Source organism: Balaenoptera physalus (genome assembly GCF_965194825.1).
Source record: "Balaenoptera physalus genome assembly, chromosome: X".
Taxonomy (NCBI): Eukaryota; Metazoa; Chordata; class Mammalia; order Artiodactyla; family Balaenopteridae; genus Balaenoptera; species Balaenoptera physalus.
Genome location: NC_138903.1, coordinates 41,079,459 through 41,101,023, shown reverse-complemented (window position 1 = coordinate 41,101,023; position 21,565 = coordinate 41,079,459). Strand labels below are relative to the sequence as shown.

The following is a 21,565-nucleotide window of genomic DNA, read 5'->3' as shown; positions in this document are numbered from 1 at the left end:
TTGGGTGCATAGATAGTTACACTTGTTATATATTTTCTTGGATTGATCCCTTGATCATTATGTAATGCCCTTCCTCATCTCTTATAACAGTCTTTATTTTAAAGTCTTTTTTGTCTGATATATGTATTGCTACCCAGGCTTTCTTTTGATTTCCATTTGCATGGAATGCCTGTTTCCATCCCCTCACTTAAAGTCTGTGTGTGTCTTTAGATCTGAAATGAGTATCTTGTAAGCAGCATACATACAAGTCTTGTTTTTATATCCTTCAGCCGCTCTGTGTCTTTTGATTGGAGCATTTAGTCCATTTACATTTAAGGTAATTGTTGGTATGTATGTTCTTATTGCCATCCTGTTAATTGTTTGAGGGTGGTTTTGTAGGGTTTTTTTGCTTCTTTCTTCTTCTTTTGTTCTATTCTCTTGTGATTTGATGACTGTCTTTAGTGTTCTGTTTGGATTCCTTTTCGTTTTTGTGTGTGCATCTACTATAGGTTTTTGGTTTGTGGCTACCATGAAGTTTTTATATAGCAATCTCTCTATATATGTGATTATTTTAAGTTGCTGATCTCTTAATTTCAAATGCATTTTAACAACCCTGAATTCACATTCTCTTCCCTTATATTTACTCTTTTTGATATCATATTTTACATCTAATTATTTTTGTGTGTATCCCTTAATTGCATATTGTGGATGTAGATGCTTTTACTACTTTTGTCTTTTAACCTTTCTATTAGCTGTGTGTGTGGATGATTTCCTACCTTTACTGTATGTTAGGCTACTGACTTCTTGAAAGCAAGGCCTGGGTCTTTCCCACCCGTATATCTTCAATAATGCCAAGCACAACTTTGCACATATCAGACTTCAATAAATGTTGATTCAAATTGACCATCCCAGTTTTGATCAACCTTTTCTTCTTGATCTGCCCCAATATAAAATTATTTCTGATAATCAGTCTGATTTTTGTTCTGATTATCATTCAAGAAAAGAAAGCAAATAAAAAAATACTGAGATCTCTTAGAGAATTCCTGAAAACTATCCTTTGTTTCTAGCCACACTGTTTCTCATAGGCAAATACCATCCTTCATCTGGTATCTATGCCTGTGGTCAGGCTTCTAGGAGCAGTCCAAGGAAGGCCAAATACTTAGTGGGTACTGGATAGAGCCACTGGAAGACTCGAAATCAAAACTTTCCACAACTGGCTTTTCAAAAAACACAAAGGAATGGAGCCTCAATATTGTAAAGGGCTATGAGCCCTGTGTGGGAAAACACCATACAAAAACAATGGAAGAAAAAATAGCTAGCATAACATTGCCAAACCACATACATACCTCTGTCCCCCTACCCCAGCCTGAAGTGACTATAGATTACAGTGAAGCCATTAGGAAAATTGCTGTAATTCCAATTATATTCTACTTGATTCCACTGCTGCCTCATACTCCATCTGCCCTCACCAAAAAAGTGTGTCAATATGTTCACCGCTAATTCTGAGGCAGTCTTTGTCCTTTAGATGTGTTTGTAGACCCCCCTCCACTCTGGTGACCCTGCTCATTCCAAGATGAGGCAGTTTCAGATGAGTTCAAATACTTTGGCAACCAAATTAAATTGGATATTGATGCAATTTTAATTTCTCCCTTTTTCCATCCCTACTTGTGATTTGGGGAATTAGCCAGGCTTCTCAATCTGCTTGTCTATAAAACTGAGCTATCCATTCACATAAAAGAGAATATCTGTGAAAAACATTGAGATTTTTTTTTTTCAGAGATGACCCAGCTTGAGTCAGATTTTTATACCTCACCCATTCCCAGGAGCTGAAAGATGGGTAGCTTCTTCCACCCTAAGGTTCTCTCTGGGACAGAAACAGCCCACCTTTCATTTTCCTTCCAGCTTATTCTTGTCTCACTGCCGATGTTTTACTTTTTTATGTAATTTTTTTGGTTTTTCTTTGTTGTTAGCAGTTGGATGTTTAATTTTTTAAATGTAGTGGGTTATTTGCATTTGAATTAAAAACTTTAAAATCAACGAATGAATGGCCATCTATGTGAACTGTTTATCATAAATCATTGATTCAAAGCAAAACAATTATCTATAGAAACTCCATACTTCTACCATATAATTGCTGTATTTTTAATAGCTTCATTGAGGTATAATTCACATAAAATATGCTGCACATATTTAAGGTATACAATTTGATAAATGTTTACATATGTGTATAGCTATGAAACCATCTTCACAATCAAGATAATGAACATATCCATCACCTCCGAAACTTTCCTCATGACCTTTTGTAATCTCTCCTTCCCACTCCTTATAGCCCTGCCTATCCCCACACCCATCTCCAGACTGGTAGGAACAGGCACTATTCACTATTCCTGGCTCTGTGTGACAACTGGACACTGTTCCTTCTAAATCTTTGGGGTGGTTCTCTCCCCAGCCTTGTGTAGTTTCCTCACACACATACTGATAAGTACTCTGCTGAATACTTAAGGGGGGCCCTCTGCAGCTCTTCTGAGTTTTTTCTCTATGTACTTCTCTTATCTCTACACTGTGAACTCCAGTTGCCTTGATATCCCTGGACTCTCAGCTCCATATCTTCAACTCAAGGGTTCTTCTGCTGCGCCTCCAAGTTCCTCCTCCCTGTACTGTGACCTGGATACCTTCTCCAGGTAGTAAGTAGGAGTGATTATGGAGCTTACTTCCTTTGTTTCCTCTCAGGGATCACTATCCTTATTTGCCTGCTGTCCAATGTCTTAAAAACCATTGTTTCATATATTTTGTCCAATTTCTTAGTTGTTTAAGATGGGAGGATAAATTTTCGCCCTGTTCTCCATCTTGGCTACAAGAGGAAGTTCCTCATAGTACTTTTGTTTGCTGTAAAATATTTAAAGGGCAATAAAATTTCTGCTAATAAACTGTAGGAAAATGTTTTTCATGAACTCAGTAAGCAGATTTGGAAGGTAAATTTAATTTCCCAACTCCTTAAATACAAGGGCATGGGACTATTAGGAAGGTAAATATTCATTATAACTGCATTTGAAGGAAAATGGGTGAAATGAATAAAATTTAGAAGTGAGTAAATAAGGAGACATGATTTCCAATTTCTTTTCCCTTTTCTCCATTTTCTTACACTGCCTTCTCTCCAATGTCTGCCCACTCTCCTCAATTTAAACTTTACCACCCAACCCATCCATGTATCCATTAATCCACTTATCAAATGCTACTGAGTGCCAGGGATAAAATGAATTATAAGACAGGGAACCTCTTGCAAGGTGCTCATATATGATGGATGAGAGTTCTCTTGTCATATAGGTGTGAATAAAATGCTGAGGCAATGTGGAGGGTGGAGTCATTAACTTGGGGTGGGGTTGAGGAACAGATCAAGGAAGGCCTCTCCTGGAAGGATACATTTGAAATGGGTATTGAAGAATAAGTAACATTTAGCTAGGTGGAGATGGGATGGAGGAGGCATTTGAGAGAGAGGAAATGAGCCAAGGTAAGTGTGGCAAAAAGATCAGTCCTGTTTGTAGAGTGGTGAAAAACTGACTATGGCTGGAGTCTAGGGGATGGAGGTGTGACTTGGCAGGGAATTAGGCTGCAGAAGTGGTTGGGGCCAGGCTAAGGAGAACTGTGAGTGCCAAGTCAAGGAATCTGGATTTTAATCTTCCAGCAACCTGAAATTTTGGAGCAAGGAGTGGCATGATCACATGTGGGTCCTGGACTCTCTAGGAGAGGAAAGAAGCAAGACGGTTCTTCAGGAGGCTGCTGAAGCCATCCAAGAAAGGATATGTGGACTAATCTGAGAGACGTTTCTGCAAGAGAACCTACAGTGTACAGTGACGAGTTGCACACCAAGAATGAATGAGAGGGAGACTTGAGGATAAATGCCTCTAGGTTTTCCAATTGGAAAGAATTGGCAAATGTCATGTCATTAACTAAGATGGAGACAGAAGGCAGAATAAGCTTAAATTATCTTTTAGTCTCACTGAGTTTGGAGTTTTTATGAGCCATTCAGGTGGAGAATTATAGCAGCCAATTAGATCCCAAGAGAGATGCTTGAGAGTCAATAGTTGTGGTTAGAATGATCAAAATTGGTTTTGTCATAGTATATAAAATGAGAAGGAAATTAATATGTTACTCTTGCTTTCTCAAAAACCTTAATGAAGAATATTGTACCTCAAATTTCTATCAAACAAAGATATTCATGCAGGCCAATTTCTTAGTATCCCAGTGTAAGAGATAAAATTCTGCCACAATATCCTCTCAGTGAGCAAAGGGATTTAAGGTATTCTAATCGTCCCTCATGAATTCTAGAATTTTATGTGGTGTAATAATGTTCTTTAGTGAAAATGAAAGTATCAGACACGAGGCATATATTGTCATAGACTTTCTAAGCAGTGACCATTGGAAGAGAAAAGTAAGAGGGGTAGCTATAAGAGATTCTTAGGAGTCAGTGCTGAGCCCTTTTTCAAAGAGTTGCTATTTTAAGGTCAGTTCTGATTTAAATATTCCTGGTACTGAATAAACAGAGGAACTTGGGTCAGCCTGAGTCAGCCTCACACCCTCAAATGACTTCATCAACCAAGACACATTCTAACTTGGCCATTTTATGAGCCTATGAAAGTGAGACCTACTTGAGGAAGAAGTGATTTGGTTTGACCTTCAAGCAGTGGAAAAGAAAACACTTGCCACTTCAGGAGGACTTCCTCAGAGGAGGCTCTCCTCAGACAGTAGGAATCACTGGCATTTCTCAGGCTCTTGAAATGTCAGAAATATTGGCTACTACATTTGTATTCATGAGGACTACTTGTTTGAGCATTATTGGTGGACAACTTTGTTAGTGCCAGTTAGTCCAAAGCTCTTACCAAATTCTTTCCTTCCTTAACTCTCCTGGTCCAGGGTAAGCAGTGTCACAAATCATAAGGAGGCTCCTGGAAACTTCTTCTCCAAGGCTACAAGATATGGGCAGAGAGAATGAAGAACCCAGGTTTCCTGGATCCTAATCCTGTCCCCCAAACATGGCATGGTCCTATTCCTCTATTCCAAAATCAGACATCCCATGGCATGATCACTCAGTTTTCAGACCGAGACAAGATTTGTTGTTTTTTGTGTCTTTCAGGGAAGTAGACAACATCAAGAAACTTCTTGCTCCTCAAGTGCCATCTAGTATGAGTAATTCTCAAGTACACCAGAGATTACAAAATAGCTAGGATTTGCAATCACACCGTTTAAAAGTTTTCTCCTTCATGTTATTGGAAGTTGTGTCAGCGGAAATAAAGAAATGCAATCATAAACTCTCTTCAGGAACCTCTAGACCTGCAAACATAATCCTGAGAGGAGATAGTGTTGTCACTTATTCCAGAATAATTGGAAGGTCCTTGAGAAGGTAGAAGTTGATCTTCAGAGAGCTTAGAAATTTTTGGTAAGTGGAGCCTGTTTCTGGAATCCAGGGCTTTCTGTCTGCTGGGAAGAGAGTGCTTAAAAACGATGGTGAATGGGCAGCTATAGTCCACACCTATAGATGTCCAGTGCGAGAAATGGAGAAACTGGCCTTTTGTTTTCCAGGGCCATCCACAATGAACTTTGAAGGAAGTGCACAGAATGCTCAAATGGAGTAAAAGCCATGAGCCATTTGTATCCAAAATAAGCTCTAGGTAATGATGAGTCATCTTAAGGATGTGGTGCAAAAGGTTAGGGGCAAGGAGTTCACACTCAAAGGGCCACCACCCTTGTTCCAAACTGCTACTGATCTCTGAACTTCTACCACCACTCACTCCCTAGCCACCCTCTTGGAATTTATGGAAGAAAAACAGGTGCTACCACCAGGATGTGAATTAATTAACCAAACTGGTTCCCTGGTTATTATCTGGGTCATTGGTTGGTAAAGGAGAAGGTAAGGAGCCCCAAATAAAGCTCCGTCTCCTTTGCAGTTTTGCTTACTTATTATATCGCTGTCTTTGGGGATTCCTGATTACCCCAGAAGTGAGAATACCTTATAATATGCTACTTTTTCTGGTCATTTTATTAGGTATTCTATGTTCCAGGTTTTGTGCTAAGCATTTTATGAATATGATTCTTACAAAAGATCCTGAGATGTGGGTAGTATATCTATTTTATAGATGAGGAAACTAGGAGTCCCTGAGGTTAAGTGACTTAACCAATGTCACTGAGACTCAAACCTGGGTCTGTGTAACTGCACTGTCCTATTCTGCCTAGACTTCTGTTATATCTCTAACGAGTCATAATGATATTTTTCTCCATACTTAATCAGAAAACTATGGCTTCTCTTCAAATAACTTTTAAATGGTTTTCCACTAAATAGTGTTTAGGGTTTATACTCATTCATTCTCACTATTTAATTCAGTGTCCCTCAGGGCCAACTTGTGTTCCATTTGCCTGGACAAACTTTGCTGCAGCCAAACTAAAATACTTCATGTTCTCACATACCCCCAATATTTTCCAATGTATATTCTTTTTCAAGAGCAGAAAAATGGGGACAGTGTGTAGAAAGAACTGCATGGTGTCCATCTTCTGCTCATTGTTGGGACAGGCAGAAGCTGAAGACATTGTTTTAAGGAGGGCTGTGTCAGATATGAGACATTCAACATATCTTCGTGTCTATGTAGTTGGCCCTGGAAATCAAAAGACCATTCTCTCCATTTCTCCATAGAATTAGTAAGGCTTCAGTCCCAAGAGTCAAAGGGACCATGATGCCATCATGGCTTCCACTATAGCAGCTTTGGGTGCACAGGAGATAAATCCCTGGGAGGTATACCATACTCACAGAAGGGGTGGTGGCTCTGCAGAGTGGGCATGGCTGGGGTATTGCCCCTTTCAAAACATCAGATAAAGACCAGACTGGAAGAATAAGAGAAGACAGTGCATGAGCACATGCAAAACACCCCTTAAGGTCCTGGGAGTAACTGAAATGACTTGGGAGAGAGATAGTTCTGGGCCTGAAGCCCAACATTATCCAGAGATATCAAAGAAATATGAGTTATCCCCATTCGGTGACCTCACCCTCATTTGGACCAACCAACTGGTGGGGCTTGGATAAGATTGAGTTCTATAGTTCATTCATTTGGGAGACATGTATTAAATACCTAAGATGTGCCAGACCCTGTGCAAAGCTCTGAGGATCCAAAGACAAATAAGACCCAGTCCTTGCCCTCTGAGGATTTACATCACGATAGCAAGTCTACTCCTTATCTCCGCAAGAGATTTTGTCCTGGAAATGTCTTAGACTCTTGCCCCAAGATTGCTACCAGTGGCCACACAGGTTGTATTCTTCTCAGAGAGTATGATGTGAATGGCAACCCCTTGTGTTACAAATTGAACAACCTCACTTGGTAGCCCTGTTTGCCCACATATTCTCCACCTAAAAAACCTTCCCCTGCAACTCTGCCTTCCAACTCCTTCCAGATGCATCTCTGATCTGAACTCCTTTCTCTATCCTCACAATCCCCTCCTGCCCACAAACCCCAAGGTGTTCCATTTTCCTCAGACCTTCTTTGGTATATTCTGTCTATAATGGTAACCTGAAAATTAAACAAAGCCTGCATGCACCATCTCTTGTTCAATGTTTTCTTTTACTATTATTTTAGCCCGGTGCTCTTATTCAGCTTTTGGCCAGCCTGAATCTTATCTTCTTGCATGGTTTTCAGCTGTAAGGGTAGGAACTGTGTCCTATCCATCTTTGTATCTCCCTACAGGGTTTGCACATAATTGAAATTCAATAGAACAAAAGAAGAAAGTACTGTTTAAGATGAGAGACCTTTTAAAGAGTGAAAGATGCCAGTTGAAATGGAGTGTCTGTGACAAAAATCTTCAGTCAGTAAGTTTTTCAAATTCTTTCAGTTGTTGACTCTCAAATATTTATGCTAATATGGGGGAAAATATTTATGCTAATGACAACCAGGAAAAGCACAGATGTTGGAAATTTACCAAACTGAAGGCTAATTCTAGCCAACTAATTCTTTTCACCAAACTTTCTGCAAGAACATCTAACAAGAAGAGGGGCAGGCATCATTGACCCCTTGCAACTCTCCCTTGAGGGAGTCAACCTCTTTCTTTCTCGGGTTCAAACCGTTAGTGGGAGGTCCAAAGTATGGTGATCTGAGGGTACAGGAGGAAGATAGAAAAGGAAAGGGAAAAAGCAAAAGATCTGAAAATTAAAGAAAACGTATAATTGTTGATATAGAGCTTGGATTTAGAAACTTAGAAGATATCAGCTAAGGTCATTTCCATTTAATTACTTAAGTAATTTTATTCTTATAAAGAACAATAGCTTTTTTCAAGGAAAGAAGGAAGGAAAGAAAGAGAGAGAGAGAAACAAAGAAAGGAAGAAAAAGAGGGAAAGAGAGAGTGAAGGAAGGAGGGAGGGGGAGAGAGAGCACAAGTGAGCAGAACAGTAGGGGAAGAGGTGGAATCTCCAAACAGACCACTGCTTGCCTTTTTGTTATTCTATTGAAGTTCAATGTACTTTAATCGACACAAGAGTCTGGAATGCTCTGAAACTCTGACTAAGGGAACGGCCTCCCTGGGTAATTTAAACTTCCGTTCTCATTCATAACCTCAACCACAAGGTTAAACTGGCACCCCGTCCTTTTCAAATTTCATGAGTAAAAAATGCACTGAAAACGATTACTCTAGTTAGAATGAGTGATATTTCCTCCAGATCTACTTTCTGACAAATAGTACGTCCTAAACCAGGTAGCTGACTAAGTCCTTAGTCACAGAAACAGAAGTTTTTCATCTGAAGTCAGTGTTTTCCCCCTCTGAGTTGGCCAGGCTGCCCCATCTGCTCTGGGACAAGGGAGTGCCATGAGTAGATTAGAAACCTAACCTCAGGGGAGTGAGATACTCAGAGGAAAACCCCAGCATCCTGTGGTCTCTGATTGTAGCACCACACAAGGACATTAGGAAAGAAAATGCAAATAGTTTGACATAGACTAAGAATTAGTAGGTTCTGTGGTCTGATACTAGGGAGTCTGGGAAGACCCTAATATCACCTCCCCCCACAGGATTGTGGCCTTCTGAGGTAAGGTTCTAATCCCTCCTCAAAGGTCAACTGATTAAGGCCCCAAAGTGTTGTTAGTCACATCTTCATGTGAATGCATAACTTGAAATAAAGTTTGAAGAGAAGGAGAGAGAGTGCAAGAAGAACAACGCAGGTTAGGGGGTACATGTCAGGCCCCAAGGCAGAACCTTGGAGAGCTGGGTACCTTTGAGAAAGTTCTTTTGCTTCTCTGAGGATCTTGACAGTTGATCTAACTTGATGATCTTACCACTCTCTCCCCTTCTTTCCTCCCTTTCTTCCATTCTCTGTCTTTCCTTCCCTTCTTTTCTACAAGTATTTTTTGAGCCCCTACTCTGGCTTTGTTCTATGGCACTGGTAATATAACTGTAAATAAAATAGGCTAAGTCTCCATCCCACTTAACTTACATTCTGGTGGGGGAAACGTAACAAGCAAATAGTAGATGTATAATACAGATAGCCCTCACTTTGCATTGTTCCGATTTACATGAATTTCAAACACCATGATTTAGTTAACAGTAGTCACCCAATAACACAGTTCAAATTTCAGTCATCACCATATATTAATTATGAGTAATTGCATAGAATACAAATTTCACCGCTAGCTCTCCAGTCCACAAATCACTATGTAAATGAGAGATGCATGCTATGGTATGATCAGTGACCAATCACATCCCTTTACAAAGTGAATCAGTGACTAGTCACTGCTCATCTGTTGCTCAGTTCACACAAGGATAGCAAAGCATGCAGTTGTATTGCCTCCTTGTCTTCCAGTGACAGAGAGACGTTGCAGGGAAAATAATTTAACTTTTATAGATACATGTATATGTAAAATATATATATACACATTTGAATAAAAAAAAGTTTATGTGATAACAAAAGAAAACCACTACTACTGTTGTATAATGCTCTAGGTCACCCTGATTCTCTTGAGTGGAAATGTGAAAATTTGCTTTTTACCACCAAACACAACTTCGTCCAATGGACCATGGAGTTATTTCAACATTTAAAGCCTAGTAGATGGACTTTATAACAGGTTATTGATGACACAACTGGAGAGAGAGAGGGATACAATTTCATGCAATTTCTTTAGCTAAGTTTTGAAAAAAATATGTCATGCAATTGAAAATATTCAAGCATATAGCAAGTAGTATGCACACGGCAGGTCAGGATATTTTACTGCACTATGTAAGTAACTTTACAGGTTTGTAATAGAAAGTAAACGAAGTTATAGAATAAATAGCTGACTCTGGGATTGTGGACACAGTGCTGCTGTTTGAGAGGCTCTAGCTTTGCAGCCACAGGACCTTAGAAAGGCAACTTTATGGGCTTAAATGAAAAAAGTGAGCATGACTCATGATGAAAAGGAGGAAGAAGTTCCAGAGGAAGACACACCAGCAAAAAAAGTTAACATTAAAGGAACTCTTAGAGATTTTTCGTGACATTGAGAACACAAAGGACAAAATGTTGGAAGCTGGTCCAAACTTAGAAAGGAATATGGCTGTTCAGCAAGGAATAAAAATAATGTTCTCTCCATGTCATGAGTTTTACAATGAGAAGAAAGAGGCAAGCACTGCTCAAATTACTCTTCATAAGTTTTTTTAATTGGCAAAATATACACAACATAAAATTTGCCATTTTAACCACTTTTAAATGTACAGTTGTGTCATTAAATATATTCACATTGTTGTACAGCCATCACCACTATCCACGTCCAGAACTTTTTCATCATCCCATACTGAAAATCTGTACTCATTAAACACTAACTCTCTGTTCACCTTTTTTTTTTTTAAAACATCTTTATTGGAGTATAATTGCTTTACAATAGTGTGCTAGTCTCTGCTTCATAACAAAGTGAATCAGCTATACATATACATATATCCCCATATTTCCTCCCTCTTGCGTCTCCCTCCCACCCTCCTTATCCCACCCCTCTAGGTGGTCACAAAGCACTGAGCTGATCTCCCGGTGCTATGTGGCTGCTTTCCACTAGCTATCAATTTTACATTTGGTAATATATATAAGTCCATGCCACACTCACACTTTGTCCCAGCTTACCCTTCCCCCTCCCCATGTCCTCAAGTCCATTCTCTACGTCTGCACTGCTTATTGAATAGGCTGTCTGCTCTCCATTGTATATTCTTGCCTGCTTTATCAAAAATAAGGTGACCATATGTGTGTGGGTTTATCTCTGGGCTTTCTATCCTGTTCCATTGATCTATATTTCTGTTTTTGTGCCAATACCGTACTCTCTTGATCACTGTAGCTTTGTAGTATAGTCTGAAGACTGGGAGCCTGATTCCTCCAGCTCCATTTTTTGTTCTCAAGATTGCTTTGGCTATTCGGGGTCTTTTGTGTTTCCATACAAATTGTGAAATTTTTTGTTCTAGTTCTGTGAAAAATGCCATTGGTAATTTGATGGGGATTGCATTGAATCTGTAGATTGCTTTGGATAGTATAGTCATTTCACAATATTGATTCTTCCAATCCAAGAACATGATATATCTCTCCATCTGTTTGTATCATCTTTAATTTCTTTCATCAATGTCTTATAGTTTTCTGCATACAGATCTTTTGTCTCTAGGATTCTCTGTGTATAGTATCATGTCATCTGCAAACTGTGACAGGTTTACTTCTTTTCTGATTTGGATTCCTTTTATTTCTTTTTCTTCCCTGATTAGTGTGGCTAAAACTTCCAAAACTATGTTGAATAATAGTGGTGAGAATGGACAACCTTGTCTTGTTCCTGATCTTAGTGGAAATGGTTTCATTTATCACCATTGAGGACGATGTTGGATGTGGGTTTGTCATATATGGCCTTTATTATGTTGAGGTAAGTTCCCTCTATGCCTACTTTCTGGAGGGTTTTTATCATAAATGGGTGTTGAATTTTGTCAAAAGCCTTTTCTGCATCTATTGAGATGATCATGTGGTTTTTCTCCTTCAATTTGTTAATATGGTGTATCACATGGATTATTTGCGTATATTGAAGAATCCTTGCATTCCTGGAATAAATCCCACTTGATCATGGTGTATAATCCTTTTAATGTGCTGTTGGACTCTGTTTGCTAGTATTTTGTTGAGGATTTTTGCATCTATGTTCATCAGTGATATTGGCCTGTAGTTTTCTTTCTTTGTGACATCTTTGTCTGTTTTTGGTATCAGGGTGATGGTGGCCTTGTAGAATGAGTTGGGGAGTGTTCCTCCCTCTGCTATATTTTGGAAGAGTTTGAGAAGGATAGGTGTTAGCTCTTCTCTAAATGTTTGATAGAATTCGCCTGTGAAGCCATCTGGTCCTGGGCTTTTGTTTGTTGGAAGATTTTTAATCACAGTCTTAATTTCAGTGCTTGTGATTGGGCTGTTTATATTTTCTATTTCTTCTTGGTTCAGTCTCGGAAGGTTGTACTTTTCTGAGAATTTGTCCATTTCTTCCAGGTTGTCCATTTTATTGGCATATAGTTGCTTGTAGTAATCTCTCATGATCCTTTGTATTTTTGCAGTGTTAGTTGTTACTTCTCTTTTTTCATTTCTAATTCTATTGATTTGAGTCTTCTCCCTTTTTTCTTGATGAGTCTGGCTAATGGTTTAGCAGTTTTGTTTATCTTCTCAAAGAACATGCTTTTAGTTTTAGTGATGTTTGCTATCGTTTCCTTCATATCTTTTTCATTTATTTCTGATCTGATCTTTATGACTTCTTTCCTTCTGCTAACTTTGTGGTTTTTTTGTTATTTCTCTAATTGCTGTAGGTGTAAGCTTAGGTTGTTTATTTGAGATATTTCTTATTTCTTGAGGGAGGATTGTATTGCTATAAACTTCCCTCTTAAAACTGCTTTTGCTGCAACCCATAGGTTTTGGGTGGTTGTGTTTTCATTGTCATTTGTGTCTAGGTATTTTTTGATTTCCTCTTTGATTTCTTCAGTGATCTCTTGTTTATTAAGTAGTGTATTGTATAGCCTTCATGTGTTTGTATTTTTTACAGAATTTTTCCTGTAATTGATATCTAGTCTCATAGCGTTGTGGTCAGAAAAGATACTTGAAACGATTTCAGTTTTCTTAAATTTACCAAGGCTTGATTTGTGACCCAAGATATGATCTATCCTGGAGAATGTTCCATGAGCACTTGAGAATAAAGTGTATTCTGTTGTTTTAGGATGGAATGTCCTATAAATATCAATTAAGTCTATCTTGTTTAATGTATCATTCAAAGCTTGTGTTTCCTTATTTATTTTCATTTTGGATGATCTGTCCATTGGTGAAAGTGGGGTGTTAAAGTCCCCTACTATGATTGTGTTACTGTTGATTTCCCCTTTTATGGCTATTAGCATTTGCCTTAAGTATTGTGGTGCTCCTATGTTGGGTGCATAAATATTTACAATTGTTATATCTTCTTCTTGGATTGATCCCTTGATCATTATGTAGTGTCCTTCTTTGTCTCTTGTAATAGTCTTTATTTTAAAGTCTATTTTGTCTGATATGAGAATTGCTACTCCAGCTTTTTTTAAATTTCCATTTGCATGGAATATCTTTTTCCATCCCCTCACTTTTAGTCTGTATGTGTCCCTAGGTCTGAAGTGGGTCTCTTGTAGAGGACATATATATGGGTCTTGTTTTTGTGTCCATTCAGGCAGTCTATGTCTTTTATTTGGAGCATTTAATCCATTTACATTTAAGGTAATTATCGATATGTATGTTCGTATTACCATTTTCTTAATTGTTTTGGGTTTGTTATTGTAGGTCTTTTCCTTCTCTTGTGTTTCCTGACTAGAGAAGTTCCTTTACCATTTGTTGTAAACTGATTTGGTGGTGCTGAATTCTCTTAGCTTTTGCTTGTCTGTAAAGGTTTTAATTTCTCTGTCAAATCTGAATGAGATCCTTGCTGGGTAGAGTAATCTTGGTTTTGGTTTTTCCCTTTCTGCATTTTAAATATGTCCTGCCACTCCCTTCTGGCTTGCAGAGTTTCTGCTGAAAGATCACCTGTTAACCTTATGGAGATTTCCTTGTATGTTATTTGTTGTTTTTCCCTTGCTGTTTTTAATATTTTTTCTTTGTATTTAATTTTTGATAGTTTGATTAATATGTGTCTTGGTGTGTTTCTCCTTGGATTTATCCTGTATGGGACTCTCTGCACTTCCTGGACTTGATTAATTATTTCCTTTCCCATGTTAGGGAAGTTTTCAACTATAATCTCTTCAAATATTTTCTCATTTCCTTTCTTTTTCTCTTCTTCTTCTGGGACCCCTATAATTCGAATTTTGGTGCATTTAATGTTTTCCCAGGGGTCTCTCAGACTGTCCTCAATTCTTTTCATTCTTTTTTCTCTTTTCTGCTCTGCAGTAGTTATTTCCACTATTTTACCTTCCAGGTCACTTATCCATTCTTCTGCCTCAGTTATTCTGCTATTGATTCCTTTTAGAGTATTTTAAATTTGAGTTATTGTGTTGTTCATCATTGTTTGTTTGCTTTTTAGTTCTTCTAGGTCCTTTTTAAACCTTTCTTTTATTTTTTCCATTGTATTTCCAAGATTTTGGATCATCTTTAGTAACAGTGCTCTGAATTATTTTCCAGGTAGACTGCCTCTTTCCTCTTCATTTGTTTGGTCTGGTGGGTTTTTACCTTGCTCCTTCATCTACTGTGTTTCTCTGTCTTCTCATTTTGCTTAACTTACTGTGTTTGGGGTCTGCTTTTCACAGGCTGCCAGTTTGTAGTTCCCATTGTTTTTGGTGTCTGCCCCCAGTGGGTAAGTTTGGTTCAGTGGGTTGTGTAGGTTTCCTGGTGGAGGGGACTAGTGCCCTGTGTTCTGGCGGATGAGGCTGGATCTTGTCTTTCTGATGGGCAGGTCCACTTCTGGTGGTGTGTTTTGGGGTGTCTCTGACCTTATTATGATTTTAGGCAGCCTCTCTGCTAATGGGTGGGGTTGTGTTCCTGTCTTGCTACTTGTTTGGCATAGGGTGTCCAGCACTGTAGCTTGCTGGTTGTCGAGTGGGGCTGGGTCTTAGCGTTGAGATGGAGATCTCTGGGAGAGCTTTCGCTGTTTGATATTACATGAAGCTGGGAGGCCTCTGGTGCACCAATGTCCAGAACTCAGCTCTCCCACCTCAGCAGCACAAGCCTGACACCTGCCGGAGCACCAAGACACTGTCAGCCACACAGCTCAGAAGAAAAGGGAGAAAAAAAGAAAGAAAGAAAGAAAGAAAGAAAGAAAGAAAAGAAAATAAGTTATTAAAATAAAAAATAATTATTAAAATTAAAAATTTAAAAGTAATAAAAAAAAGAAAGACAGAAAGAAGAGAGCAACCAAACCAAAATTGAATATTGGTGTGCCAATATCTATTACTTGTTATCCACCAATGATAACAAGTGCTAAAAACTATACTAAAAAACCCAATAACGACAACATAAAAAGAACCAAAAAAAAAAAAAAAAAAGAAAAAGACGGACAGACAGAACCCTAGGACAAATGGTAAATGCAAAGGTATACAGACAAAATCACACAAAGAAACATACACATACACTCTCACAAAAAGAGAAAAAGGAAAAAAATATAATTATGTATATTAAAAAAAAAGGAAGAGAGCAACAAAATCAATAAACAAATCTACCAATGATAATAAACTCCAAATACTAAACTAAGATAAACATAAAACCGAAACAAATTAGATGCAGAAAGCAAACCCCAAGTCTACCGTTTCTCCGAAAGTCCACTTCCTCAATTTTGGGATGATTCGTTGTCTATTCAGGTATTCCAGAGATGCAGGGTACATCAAGTTGATTGTGGAGATTTAATCTGCTGCTCCTGAGGCTGCCGGGAGAGATTTCCCTTTGTATTCTTTGTTCGCAGAGCTCCTGGGGTTCAGCTTTGGGTTTGGCCCCGCCTCTGCATGTAGGTCGCCTGAGGGCGTCTGCTCCCGTCCAGACAGGACGGGGTTAAAGGAGCGGCTGATTAGGGGGTTCTGGCTCACTCAGGCCGGGGGGAGGGAGGGGTATGGATGCGGGTCGAGCCTGCAGCAGCAGAGGCCGGCATGACGTTACACCAGCCTGAGGTGTGCCGTGTGTTCTCCTGGGGAAGTTGTCCCTGGATCCCAGGACCCTGGCAGTGGCGGGCTGCACAGGCTCCTGGGAGGGGAGGTGTGGATAGTGACCTGTGCTTACACACAGGCTTCTTGGTGGCTGCAAGCAGCAGCCTTAGTGTTTCATGCCCATCTCTGGGGTCCGTGCTGATAGCCACGGCTCACGCCCATCCCTGGAGCTCGCTTAGGCGGTGCTCTGAATCCCCTCTCCTCGTGCAGCCTGAAACAATTGTCTCTTGCCTCTTCAGCAGGTCCAGACTTTTTCCTGGACTCCCTCCCAGCTACCTGTGGTGCACTAGCACCCTTCAGGCTGTGTTCACGCAGGCAACCCCAGTCCTCTCCCTGGGATCCAACCTCCAAAGCCAGAGCCTCAGCTCCCAGCCCCCACCCGTCCCGGCAGGTGAGCAGACAAGCCTCTCAGGCTGGTGAGTGCTGGACAGCACCAATCCTCTATGCAGGAATCTCTCCACTTTGCCCTCCACACCCCTGTTGCTGTGCTCTCCTCCGTGGCTCCGAAGCTTCCCCCCCGCCAGCCCCCATCTTCGCCACTGAAGGGGCTTCCTAGTGTGTGGAATCTTTTCCTCCTTCACAGCTCCCTCCCAGAGGTGCAGGTCCTGTCCCCATTCTTTTGTCTCTGTTTTTTCTTTTTTCTTTTGCCCTACCCAGGTACGTGGGGAGTTTCTTGCCTTTGGGGGAGTCTGAGGTCTTCTGCCAGTGTTCAGCATGTGTTCTGTAAGAGCTGTTCCACGTGTAGATGTATTTTTGATGTATTTGTGGGGAGGATGGTGATCTCCACATCTTACTCCTCCACCATCTTGAAGGTCTCTCCCCATTCCCTTCTTCCCCCAGCCCCTGGTAGCCTCTATTCTACCTTTTGTGTCAATAAATTTCACTACCCTGGATACCTCATATAAGTGGAGTCATATAGTATTTGTCTTTTTGTGACTGGCCTATTTCACTTAGCATAATGTCTTCAAGGTTCATCCATACTGTAGCATGTGTCAGCATTTACTTTCTTTTTTTTAAGATCTTTTTAAGGCTGAAAAATATTCCATTGTATGTATGTACCACATTTTGTTTATCCAATTTAGCTTTTTTCTACCTTTGGGCTATTATGAATAATGCTGCTATGAATATTGGTGTGCAAATATCTATTCAAGTCCTTGGTTTTTAATTCTTTCATGTATATATCTAGATGTGAAACTGGGATTGTTAAATCACAGGATAATTCTATGTTTAATTTTTTGAGGAACTGCCGTACTATCTCCCATAGTGGCTGCACCATTTTACATCTCTGCAGCAATCCACAAGGGTTCCAATTTCTCCCCAACCTCAACAACACTTGTTATTTTCCATGTTTTTGTAAAATAATAGCCATCTTAATGGATTTGCAGCAGTATCTCATTGTGTTTTGATTTGGATTTTGGTAATGATTAGTGACGTTGAACATCTTTTCACGTACCTTTTGGCCTTCTGTATATCTTCTTTTGAGAAATGTCCATCCAATCGATACATTTTCTATAAAGAAATAAAACATTTAAATTCTCAATATTCGTAATGTTTTAAATTATGGTGTAGTAAATAAATCTTTATTTTACAAGTTTTTCACATTTCTATATGTTTATAACCAATGATAGGAGTGTTTTTAATGTTTTGACCAAAAATTTTAATGGTCATTCATGGAGCAATCATAATTTTCCCCATTTATTATTAAGAATGCTTTGCAGAAGTGTACGACCATTTTTATGGTCCCCCCACTACCATGCAAAGTGAGGATTTCCTCTAGAGTGTTAGATTAGTGATTAGGGATATGAAAATAAAGCAGGATGAGGGGATAGGGAATGATGGGCTGTGATGGGAGAATGGGCTACTTATTTTGTTTTATTATTTTTTTAAATATTAGCTTTATTTTATTTTATTTTGGCTGTGCCATGCAGTTTGTGGGATCTTAGTTTCCCGACCAGGGATTGAACCCAGGTTCTTGGCAGTGAAAGCCCGGAGTCCTAACAACTGGACCGCCGGGGTCAGGGAACTAGGATCCTGCAAGCTGTGCAACCAAAACAAACAAACAAATAAACAAAACCAAAACAAAACAAGAAACAAAGAAAACAAAACAAAAAACCAAAACAAAAAGAGAATTGGCTATATGTCAGTTGTTAGGCAATGCCAACTCTGGGAAAGTGAAATTTGAGTAGAGGCCTAAACGCAGTGAGGAAGCTAGCCATATCCCTGCCTATGGGAAGCACTTTCCAGGCTTAGGGAATAGCTAGTGGAAAGGCCCTTAGATGGAATCCTGCTTGGCCTCTTTGGGAAATAGTAAAAATCTCACTGTGGCTAGAGCACAGTGAGGGAGGGGGAGAGTGGTAGCAGATAAAGATGGAAAGGTAGACAGGGACCAGATCATGTAGGGCCTTGTTGGCCATGGTATGTACTTTGGATTTTATTCTAAAGTGATGGGAAGCCATTGGAGGTCTGAGAGTGATGTTATGTTAGTCCATAGAACATCTGATTGATTAGGGCTGAGTTCCTCTCAGAAGAGAAAAGGAGAGAATGAGGATACAAAAGTTAACTTCACCTACTTCATAATTTGTCTAATGGCCAATTCTGGCTTGAAAATGAAGAGACGATAAAAGACTAAGAGGAGACTAAGACCTACTCATAGTTTTATTAAGCATCCCGTATGTACCAAGGAGGCTTCTCAACTCCTTCAATCTCACTAAGAGCCTCCTAGAATTTTTCCAGGAGGCTTTCAGGACAAGACACTTCTCACCCAAGACGTGGAAGACAGAGGGTTCCTAGTCAACAGAGCTATCAGAGGACATGAGTGCTCCCGAATTTCCAGAGAAGCAGCAGCCAGATTTCTTTACACACCAAGCCAGGTTCACAAACCCACAAGCCCATGAGTCAGGCAGGAAGTACAAATTGGTAAAGCTGGCCCAGGGAGGCTGGTGAGATGGCAAGCTTGTGCCTTGCCTAAAGAGGGTAGCCATTGGCAGCTCCTACTAGCTACCATCATGAGGAAATATGGCCCCAGGGGACCAAATCTTCAAGAGAAGCAGGAAATACAGATTAAAATCCTGGGTTTTGAGTAGTGGCAAGTAATTTAAAACATCTAACACAACATGCAGGCTATATATAAATGTACCTATGACCCTGGTGTTCTTATTTCTGATCTTAAAGGACCTTGCCCCTCATATACCTCTCCATCATTCCCTAAGAATATTCATGCAGAAATCAGAAGTGTTACCTTTCTCCAGAAGGGAATTACACTTAACTGAAAATCTCAGTGTCTTTTAGTGACCTTTCAATTCCAAGTTTAATGTGCCTTGACCACTGAAAAGGCCTTTTATAAAAGGATCCTGGATTTGGCAAAAAAACTCTGAATTGGGCAGACATTATTATTTAGCATCTAAGTATCCATTGTTTTCTTAAAACACTACAAACCCTTAAAAGGTATGACACCTTAATTAAGCAACTTGATACAAAAAGTAAGAAACATCACCAGTGTCATTGATTTACAAGGCAGGAATTCACTAAAAAAAACTTATGCTTGCTACATTCTAATTGTAGAGAGCCAAGAAGAGTAAAGCAAATACAGAGAGCATTTTGATTAAGGGTTAAGTGGATTTTCTTTGTGTTGAACTTTCCAAAAAAATCTATCGAAATATTTGTACTACTGAGAAATTGTATACATGCATATTTTTTTTCCCTCCTAGAAAAGCTCCATATTTATACTGGTGTTTTACTTTCACTTTCCTGCTTCTCATTTGTTTCAAAGAAAAGAGAAGTTTAAATGGGATTTTGCAATCTGAGGTTATATTATGAGAGAAGGGAAATTATATCAGTCTTTCAGGGCCAGACTTTTTAAAGATATTTTTACTTCTGAAGGCAATTTAGTCAATTATTTAACTTGAGAACAAAAAATTTCGTATCTTTAAAAAAACTCAAAAAAAGCTGAAGAAGAACTTTTTTATGGTACCTTAAACCACAGTGTCTGTTACTCAGTGTTAGTTTAGAAAGAAATCTGCAGTGTGTAGTTCTCCTAGACTCTTCATTCGATGTAGATAATTACTCTCAAATTATTTAATCATCTCTTCTAAGAATATCAATATCTCATCTGATTGGTTGGCTTCTATAGCAACAATAGCTTCAGAGCTTCAAAAAATTTTGGCTTAGCTCAAGCTAACGGGAAATGGAACACATGCCCAGCCTCAGAAGTTGGGCATCCCAGCTCCTTTTACAAGGATAGACCAAGAGGACTATTTCTCACTGCTCCAGAGTAACACCAGGGAAGGACACAATTTCTATGTTAATTTTAGGGACATGTGAGAACTTACAAGGATCCAGCGAGGATCCAATTTAATTTAGCAAAGGACTGATCCCCACCATATCCCATTTCTGAGACGTTTGCTTTCACAGGGGGAGTTAAGTGATCTTTAAGATCCCTACCATACCTAGGAGCCTACGACTCCACCTTTAAAGTTCTTACAGCTCCCATTGTATTTATTATATTTAGTCAATGAAAGAGGGTCGTGAGATCTGTCAGTGTATATGGCACATGGCTCTGAATCCAAAGAATATTTTGTACTTTCAGAGAATGCTATTCATGGAGTAAAGAAAAAGTGGTCATTTTGTGCCACGCGCCTCACAGAACAAATATGGTGCTCGTATACAGCACATTTCTCTAAAACAGAACTCAAATACTTTTGCATATAGGTGGATTTGATTTTTTATTTTGTTATTTTTTTCCATTGTAGAAGAGTGTCCTATGAGATAAGAAGTGACAAATACCAACCTGATGTTGCAGAAGAAATCAAGATAAGAGGGGTGTGTGGGGGAGAAAGATTCTCTCCAATGTCTGAATGAATCAATGCAGAACACTGCTCACAAATTTAAGAAACCAGGTCATGAGGCACAAACTGGAAATTCTCTTTAGAGTTTTTATTATGAGACTTTATGATGGAGAATTAACAGTAGCATGCATTGCCAAAGGTTAGGCCAACTGTATTAGTTTCCTATTGCTGCCATAAGAAATGACCAATTAAGATATGGCAGATCACATGACTTTTAGCAGTTCTATGTAACAGACCAGGATAAAGGTACCATGTCCAGTCTGGCCTAGAGGAACCTTAGGAAAAGTCTTTGGACAGAATCAGGAAGAATCTCTGAGAAACAGTATTAGGTCATGATTTGTTCGGCCTGGATTTGTTTCCTATGGGGTTCCTATTGACAGAATCTCCATCTGCAACGCTCCCTGCTAAAATGCCTAACTACATTGATCTTGAGAGGTTAATTCTATACTTTTGTAATTTTATACTAAGACCCTAATGAATAAAGCTACACAGTTGTCAAAAAGAGAGAAATTACCACAAATTTAGTGGCTCAAAACAATACTAATTTATTATCTTATGGTTCTGGAGGTCAGATGTCCAGAATCAGTCTAACTAGACTAAAGTCAAGGTATCAGCAG

The 21,565-nt window shown here is 39.3% G+C and overlaps 1 long non-coding RNA gene across 2 annotated transcripts in view; it reads left to right on the top strand.

The window, feature by feature from the left end:
• Positions 1–20,035, top strand: part of LOC309652637 — a 153,431-nt gene extending 133,396 nt beyond the window's left edge. For both annotated transcript variants that reach the window (XR_014258828.1, XR_014258829.1), the window contains 2 exons: positions 5,111–7,825; positions 11,710–20,035. This is a non-coding gene — a long non-coding RNA (uncharacterized lncRNA). The remainder of the gene's footprint in view (positions 1–5,110; positions 7,826–11,709) is intronic.
• Positions 20,036–21,565: the final 1,530 nt, after the last annotated feature.